Here is a 7,047-nt window from a genome sequence, read left to right on the forward strand (position 1 = left end):
TCTTGGGAAAACTTGCCCAAGGTATTGAGGGAGATCATTTTCGGAATTCACTGCATCATATTAACATGATGCAAATTTATTTATTTATTTATTTATTTATTTATTTATTTATTTATTTATTTATTTATTTATTCATTCATTCATTCATTCATTCATTCATTCATTCATTCATTTATTCATTCATTCATTCAATTTGTATGCCGCCCCTCTCCGAAGACTCAGGGCGGCTCACAATGCATTTAAAATCATTATAAAAAACATTTAAAAATTAAAAACATTAAAAACATTAAAACTCATTCACACCATTCATGGCCGGATCTCGCCGGAGAGCGAGATCAACGACCCCAGGCCTGTTGGAAAAGCCAGGTCTTCACTGCTTTTCGGAAGGCCGATAGGGTAGAGATGGTCCGGACCTCAGGAGGTAACTGGTTCCAGAGAGCTGGGGCAGCCACAGAGAAGACCCTCCCCCGCGGGCCCGCTACCCGGCATTGTTTAGCTGTCGGGACCCGGAGGAGACCAACTCTGTGGGATCTTACTGGTCGCTGGGAGCTATGTGGTAGAAGGCGGTCTCGAAGATAACCTGGCCCTGAGCCATGTAGGGCTTTAAAGGTAATAACCAACACCTTGAATTGTGACCGGAGACCAATAGGGAGCCAGTGCAGCTCGCGGAGAATTGGTGTAATGTGGGTGTACCTAGGTGCACCCACGACAGCTCGTGCGGCTGCGTTCTGGACCAACTGTAGTCTCCGAACACTTTTCAAGGGTAGCCCCATGTAGAGCGTGTTGCAATAATCTAACCATAATCTAAATGATGTGAGGTGGTAGAAGGTCACAACTTTAGGATCCGAAACTCTGAAAGCAGCAGAGGAAAATGTCAGAGCTGATGCAAGTTTCCTGGCGGCTTTTTCCATTGTTCCCATAAAGCTTTAGACATTTGCAATAGAAGATACTGTTCTATATAATATATGTGATTAGGAGTGTGTTTGGTGGAGAAACAAGATTGAATCAATTTTAAAAGGATGCAGCTAAATCGATATCTTTTTTGAATGGCCCTCACAAAAGAAAAATTTGAAACTCCTTCATTTAATATTCTGATTCAGTCTAGGAAAAATATATCAGAATCCAGGTTAATGAAAATGGAAACATTGTGTTTTCACATCATTGATTTGAAAATACTGTTGAATATATAACTTGCAGATATGATATTTTTTTCCCAGAAACATGCTAAACAGAGGTTTTTAAACTTTTTCAGTCTGAGAAACCACACAGAAGCAGTGGTGGGATTCAGCCAGTTTGCACCACTTTGGGAGAACCGGTTGTTAACTTTCTGAGCAGTTTGGCAAACTGGTTGTTGGAAGAAATCATTAGGGCAGAGAACCGGTTGTTAAATTACTTGAATCCCACCACTTCACAGAACCCTTGGATTCTGTAAAATACAATTTAGCCCTGATAGAGATAGTTCACCTGTCCAATTGGCTGACCTGAGTTACACGTAACACTAACAATAGCAATAGCACTTAGACTTATATACTGCTTCATGCTTTACAGCCATCTCTAAGTGGTTTTACAGAGTCATCATATTTGATCCCAATAATCTGGGTCCTCATTTCACCCACCTCAGAAGGATGGAAGGCTGAGTCAACCTTGAGCCTGCTGAGATTCAATCTGCCAAATTGCAGGGAGCTGGCAGTCAGCAAAAGTAGCCTGCAGTACTGCACTCTAACCATGCACCATTGTGGCACTAGGCTATAATGACACTGTTCATACATTCTTATAATATGTAGTGTGATGGCCAAATTAATTTGTTAGTAATTAATACTATATTAACAAACTGATAGTCAAAAATCCTGGCTTAGTGTTACTTTGCTTCTTAATATTTTATCAGTTACATGCCCAACCTTGTTTGTGCTTTAGAAGTTAAGCAATGGCAGGCCTAAGTACACATAGTCCTCAATTTATGGCCACAATTGAGCCCAAAATTTCTGTTGTGAAACATTTGTAAGTGAGGTTTGCTCCATTTAACAACCTTTCTTGATGCAGTTGTTAAGTGAATCACTGCAGTTGTTAGTAACATGGTTGTTAAATGAATCTGGATTCCCCATTAATTTTGCTTGTCGGAAAGTCGTGATCCTGGGGCACTGCAATCATCATAAAGAGATGCCAGGTGCCAAGGGTTTGAATTTTGATCGTGTGATCATGGAGATGCTGCAATGGCCATAAGTATGAAAAATGGTCATAAGTAACTTTTTTCAGTGCTGTTGTAACTTCGAATGGTCATTAAATAAAATGTTGTAAATCAAGGACTACCTGTAGTAAGGTATGGGCAAAATCAGAATTCCCAGGCTAGACTGGCAAATAAATAAACAACAGAGTAAAGTAGTAGCAATCCATTTCTGCACTGTAGCTTTCTTGACGATATGGGTATCAGACGCAATCAAGCTCAATTCAAAATAAACTTCACTGTTCCATTTCAAGAGGCCCTGGGTGTGTGGAAATAAATGATAGTCTTCAGGTGCTGTGAGATTATCTGCCTGAGTTTGGTATCTGCTTAATGATCTAGGTAGACTTCTTAGTGTGAGCAGTTTTCAGGAGACAAGGCTGCCCACTTACTGAGGTCTTGCCATACAGTTATGTGAATGACCCAACAAACCAGCAGTGAATGGGGAAGAGGAAAGGCTGGTATTTATTGCAAAAACCAAGGCAGGTGCAGTCTTCCCCCCTCCCACTTCTCATTTGGGTCAGTTATGGCTGAAAGTTGTGTATAGCAATAGTAATAGCAGACTTCTATACCACTTCATAGTGCTTAGACTTATATACCACTTCATAGTGCTTTACAGCCCTCTCTAAGCAGTTTACAGAGTCAACATATTGCCCCTAACAATTTGGATCCTCAATTTATGGGATATTGGAAGGATGGAAGACTGAGTCTACCTTGAGCCACTCAGAATCAAACTCCTGGAGTGAACAGTGAGTTAGCCTGCAGTACTGCATTCTAATGACTGCACCACCATGGTTCTTGTGCTAGATTTTGTACTTCAGATACCCTGGAATGGGGGAGACAAGTTTGAGAGGGCTCCCTTAAGGATCTAATATAACCCCACCCCACCCCCAAATAACCAGAAAGTTGAATGAGGTACTTTCCCCTCACTGTGCTGTCTAGTAAAATGAGATGGAGCTTTTGTAAGACCTTCAAATCTGAATTTACCAGAGTGAAATGTTGTAGGAAGCCCTGGAGGAAACAGATTATCTCTGGCCATTCAAGTCAGACATCAGGTCTAGATAAGACACAGAGATAGCATTAGGCATACTTGTGGATTATTTCTGATAAGACCAAGATAGGTGTAGTGTGATCCTCCTGGTCCTGCTTGATCTCTCAACAGCTTTCAATACCATCAGTCATAGCTGTCTGAGCTGAGCTGTCTCTAAGAGTAAAGAGTCTATGGTTTTATGGTACTCCTCCTATGTTAAGGAACAGGTCCAGTTAATAATGGTGTAAGAGGAGAAACTGTGCCATGTGCACCTCAATTGTGGGCTGCTATGGGACTCGATGCTCCACACTGCTATTCAAAATCTATTCAATCCATAGGGAAGACAAAGTGTCAGACAATCTGGTCAAATTTTATTACTATTTTGATGATGGTGAATTTTACATCTCAACCCTGACCAAACAAGTAATGTTGTCAAAGTCTTGTCCAAATGTCCAAAGAGTCTCAGAATGGGATGGGAAACAATTAGTTCTGAATGGGACTGCATTCCCCCAAGCCCAAGGTCTTTGCACAAGACTCAATGTCTTTGCACAGGATTATCTCATGCACCATTTGCAACCTTTCCTGGAATGAGAATTTTTACTCAATGTCATACCTTAGTTTCAACTGGACAACTTATCAACTGGACAATTGCCATGTGGTTTACAAGGAGTTCCTCTTAAAGATCATTCAGAAATTACAGCTAGTTCAGATTATAGCAGTTTGAATTGTTATGTGTATACCTGGAGGCACCTACATAACACCTATTTTGAGAGCTGTATTGGTTGGGTTCAAGGTGCTGATTCTCACCTTTAAAGTCCTTCAGGATCTGGGTATCAGTGCGACCACATTGTCCTGATGATTTCTGCCTACCTGATAAGATCTAGTAGATTGGGCTCTTTATATGTCCTCTTAATTAGAGAGTGTCATCTACACAGAACACAGAGACATGACTTCTCAGTCCCTTTCGCCTTGTCTGGAGAACCATCTATCAGATATTCAAAAAGCCCCCTCCACCTTGGTTTTCAAAAAGTCAATGAGAGGACTTGATTGTTCCATCATATATAAGCCCTGAGGGCAATGATGCTGTAACTATGATCCCCCCAAGGATAAATTAGCCTTATTAATGTTCTGAGTGTTGAGTTCTAGCTTTTATATAAAGGTAAAGGTAACATATGTGCACATATGTGCTAGTCATTCCCAACTCTAGGGGGCAGTGGTCATCTCTGTTTCAAAGCCAAAGAGCAGTGCTGTCCAAAGACGTCTCCATGGTTATGTGGCTGGCATGACTAAACACCAAAGACGCACGGAATGCTGTTAAATTCCCACCAAAGGTGGTCCCTATTTTTCTACTTGCATTTTTTACGTGCTTTCAAACTGCTAGGTTGGCAGAAGCTGGACAAGTAACGGGAGCTCACCCCGTTACGTGGCACTAGGGATTTGAACCGCTGAACTGCTGACCTTTTGATTGACACGCTCAGTCTTAGCCACTGAGCCACCGCATCTCTCCAGCTCTTATATAGCTGCTTACAATGTATGGTTTAAATTTTTAAATGTTGACAATTTAACAATCTTTTTTTAAATCCCAAATCACGGATTTGAGGAGTTGGGTACCAGCTCAAAGTTGACTGATTGATGAAATCTATAAGACTGTGAGTAACAGTAAAAGGAAATTAAAAGTAGTCAGTGTGGGTTTGATGAATTAAATACAAGCACACTGTGTAATGGTATATATGTGTATGAGAGAGAGGAGGAGGGGAAGCAGTGCTTTCATCATATCAGTTTCATACAAACTAGTCATCAGCATATTATATCTTTTCTATATACAAATGAAAAGTTGATTAATTTGGGATACAATTTAAGAGGAACATTTACTGAACATAAAGAAGAGCATCCTTGAAGAGCACCCGGAGGCTCCAGCTGGTCCAGAATGTGGCCGCGCGGGTAGTTATGGGAGCAGCATGGTGCTCCCATGTGGCTCCCCTCCTGCGCGAGCTGCACTGGCTCCCTGTGGTCTTCCGGGTGCACTTCAAGATCTTAGTTACCACCTTTGGAGCGCTCCATGGCTTAGGACCGGGGTAGTTACGAGACCGCCTTCTGCCACCAATAGCCTCTCACCGCCCAGTACGCTCCCATAGAGAGGGCCTTCTCAGGGTGCCGTCAGCCGAACAGTGTCGACTGGCGGCCCCCAGGGGGAGAGCCTTTTCTGTGGGGGCACCCACCATCTGGAACGAGCTCCCCCCAGAGATACAGAAGATTCTGGATCTGCGCACTTTCCGCCGTGCCCTCAAAACATTCCTGTTTCAGCAGGCCGGCCTGGCCTAACTTTCCCTTTATATTGCTTTTTTTATTTTATTTTAAACTGGGATGTCTTGAATTATCTAGGACCAGAGTGTTTAGTATATTTTAATTGGTTTTTTATTAACGTTTGTATTACATGTATTTTTATCGTTCGCTGTTCACCGCCCTGAGTCCCTTAGGAATAGGGCGGTATATAAATTTAATAAATAAATAAATAAATAAATAAATAAATAAATAAATAAATAAATAAATAAATAAAATTGTATGAAGTTGACATTTCATTCTTCAATCAGATAAAGCAATCTCTCAACTCTGTCAACTATATTGTGTTAAAATACTTAGAATACGCAGAGTGGTTCATTAAAATACGTTGAAAAGAATATAAGTAGCATAATTTCTTCTCAACATATTCCATGCATCATTCTAAATAAACCATCATTAAGTTCCTTCCCAAACCTTACTTTTCCATTTTTGTCTGCTTATTCATTTTACTTGTTTTACAGGAGTCTGTTTAATTTGTGTCTGCCTTATTGCTTATTTAATCTTTTCATTTAGAATTATAATGACCTTCCACAAGTTATTGTAATCCTATTAGGAACACGGGTATTTCAAAGTCACTTGACTTTGCAAATATTTTTATTAGCTCAATTATCTGGCTTATTTGGGGGCCAAGCAGGGATGAAGAATCCCCACCCCATCCCCCAATCCTAACAAAGGAAATGGTCGTTTTTCATTCTAACAAATTAAATGAAAGAATGGGGCTTTGATATCAGTCAGAAAACAAGTTGTTCTATAAACATAGACACAATGATATCCGGTAGCTTTCTTTAAATTAGCATCCTCCATATATGCTGGATATAACTGCCGCCATCTCCAGCTAGCATTCCTAAGTCAAATAATTACTTTCCAGCATTAAATTTCCAACTGTTTTATATATCTGTCTTTAAGAGAGATCAAGCATGGGTATAGTAGTTAAGGTCCTGGACTAGGAGTGAAGACATTCAAGTTCTACTTCTCCCTTAAGCATAGAAGCCTGTTGTGTAACTTTGGACCAGTTGCTTTCTCTCAGTCCTAGACTGGGGAATTTTAAAAAAAAATCTACCAACTTGCGTTAGACCAGGATGGTGAATTATAGAACATAATCTTCAATGAATAGATTTTCATTCTGCAATGTATATACACATGCATACCCATGCATACACATATTAAAGATGCTGTTAAATGAGTCATTCCGGTTTTCTTCCTGATCCAGTTTGGCCATGTACCCCTCTCAAATTTGAAGTTGGGGTATTTATTATTTATTTGGCCAGGAATATAATGCATAGGAAAGAGTTAAATATCCTCTTCCACTCAGCCATTTCTCCGATTCTGAACCATTTGCATCCATTTTAAATAAAATAAGTTATAAAGGAGAATAAAATACCGATAAGCCCCATCACAGTTATTGTTTTATGTTCCATGTAATTTGATATGTTGCAATGGAGATAGCTTTACCAAATGG

The sequence above is a fragment of the Pantherophis guttatus genome, chromosome 1 (assembly GCF_059756535.1).
Source record: "Pantherophis guttatus breed Tessera chromosome 1, ASM5975653v1, whole genome shotgun sequence".
Lineage (NCBI taxonomy): Eukaryota > Metazoa > Chordata > Lepidosauria > Squamata > Colubridae > Pantherophis > Pantherophis guttatus.